Below are 2,208 nucleotides of genomic sequence, written 5' to 3'. Positions count from 1 at the left end.
CCCTTCTTACATGGACCCCTGCAAGATGGAGCAGAGCCTCCCAGGCAGCCAGCAGCAGCTCAGACAGGGGATAGGAAGCAGCCCACCCCTGCCTCTGCCTGGCCAGTGACACGTGGGCGGGTCAGTGCCCCGTTTTCTGTGTCCCCCGGATCCCCGGCTCTGCACTCCACCTTCTAGCTTCCCCAGCAATCTCTCCGTCTGACACCAGACACAACGCAGGATCATCTCAGGGCACTGTCCAGCGGGCGCCGCGGCTCCCCACGCGCTGCTGCAAACACAGCCCTCTTCACCCGTAAAGCAGCCCATTTCACAGATGACACGTAGCTCTGGGTCTGTTCCCTCTCCGCCCAGGAGCCTCTTACTCCGCAGCCCACGCTCCCGGCACTAGCTCCTCAGGGCGGTTTCTGCCCCAGCTTCCCCATTAGATGGAAGAGAAGCCACTCCCTCCCTGCAGGGCTCTGACTCTTGGGCAGAGAACCTATTTCTGCCCCTCGAAAGCTCAGTCAGCCCCGCGGGCAGGAGGCCTGTCCCAGGAGCAGCGAAGCTGCGGCCAGGCCAGCGCGCTCACTCACACACCACACCACTCTCGATTCCTCTATCCTTCCATTCCCGCTCAGTGACCGGTGCACAGGTGTCAGGAACGCTGCAAACCTGGGGAGGCCGTGTGAGCCACCGTTGTGACCCCTCTGCTCATAGGGTGGTTTACCAGGGAGGTAGCACATCTGCTCGCTGGTCCCAGAAGCTTCGTTCGGGGACAGCCTATGTTGCACAAGAGGGACGGGGCTGCTGGGAATCATAAAGGGGAAGGCTTGACCTCGACGTGAAGGTCAGAGGAGGCTGCTCTGGGGGTGAAGCTGGAGCCCTGGTCTGAAAGGGAGGAGCAGAAAGTGAGAAGGGGAGGGCTGAGTGGCAGAGCGGGAGGGACTGCGGGAGGGACACCTGCCCTAGCAGGACACGCACACACCCACCCACCCACACACCATCCCTCAGGCTTGCACTCGCCTGGGCCAGCTTTGCGTGAGCCCTCAGACCTCAACAGAAGGAGACCCAGACACCTCCCAGCTCTCCCACTGCCTCCTGGCTGGGGCCTGAGTGTGCCATTGTCTTGGGTGAGTGTTGTGGCTCCTGGCACCTCCTGTCACTCAGGGAGACAGTAACTGGGGCCGCCAAGCCAGGGGAAGGAACAAAGGTCTTGATGGGCACTAGAAAGTCTGCGTCGGCCCCAGGTTTGGGCCAAGGCCCTGCCCTTGGAGATCCGTGTGAGCACGTGGCACATGCAGTGAGCCCCGCGATGTTCCCAGGCAGGCTAAGCTGGGGGGTTGGGGGGGACTGCATAAAGTGACCCCTTTCTGGGCTAATTGAGTGCTGAGTGCCGCAGGTCAAAGAGAAGAACCTGCTGTGAAAACAGGCCCGCGGATGCTTTCCCGCGGCTCATGAAGCAGAGATTGGAATAACACAGGTAATTGGCTGTAATTGTAGAGTAAACTTCAGAGCTTGGGGTGGAGGCCCGGTTGCCTGCCTGGGAACCGATGGCGCTTCCCTGGCCAGATGGTCTGCGAAGCTCACCATGGCGAGCAGCCCTCCCCTCGGTCCCACACCATCTCGGTCTCCGGGAGGGGACAGGGGCAGAGGGCAGGAACGTGGATGCCAGAGGGCTCGAGAGCTGCCGGCCCAGGAAGCTGAGGCCCAGAGGCTCTGGTTCAGGGATGCCGGCCGAGTCCCCGAGTCCAGATTCGGTGTGTCCAACGCCGGCTTCCCAGCTCCCTCGGGCATCCTGGGCCATCTCGGGCAGAGCTGCCAGCTTACAAAACAAAATGTCCGCTCACTGAGAAGGAGAAAGGGCAAAGCAGGTGTGGTCGTCTGACACAGGCAGGGAGAGCGGGCAGCGGGCAGCCCACAGAGCGGTTTACCCGCAGCCGGCCGTCTGCAGCCCCGCGGCCCCTCTCTGTCTCCCCCGCCTTAATGGCTACTGGCCGTGCGGGACCCGAAACCATGTCCATGTGCATGCACCTCCGCTGCTGCACCTGGCACTCTGAGTGGGATGCCCCCCATGCCTGGTCCTGTGACAACACGCACTGCCCCCACGCCTGGTCCTGTGACAGCACGCACTGCCCCCGCCTGGTCCTCTGTGACAGCACGCACTGTGGACTGGGAAACCCTGGCTCACCGAGTTACTGTCCTCTCCATGCTGACACACTGGGTCAAATA

The 2,208-nt window shown here is 62.4% G+C and overlaps 1 protein-coding gene across 1 annotated transcript in view; it reads left to right on the top strand.

Annotated features, from left to right (window-relative positions):
- SLIT3 (slit guidance ligand 3) overlaps nt 1-2,208 on the top strand; it is a 532,520-nt gene that overhangs the window by 493,048 nt on the left and 37,264 nt on the right. The gene's annotated exons all lie outside the window — the stretch shown is intronic.

The sequence above is a fragment of the Myotis davidii genome, unplaced genomic scaffold (genome assembly GCF_000327345.1).
Source record: "Myotis davidii unplaced genomic scaffold, ASM32734v1 scaffold828, whole genome shotgun sequence".
Classification (NCBI taxonomy): domain Eukaryota; kingdom Metazoa; phylum Chordata; class Mammalia; order Chiroptera; family Vespertilionidae; genus Myotis; species Myotis davidii.
Note: the sequence above shows the minus strand (reverse complement) of the source record. Positions and strands in the feature narration are given on the sequence as shown.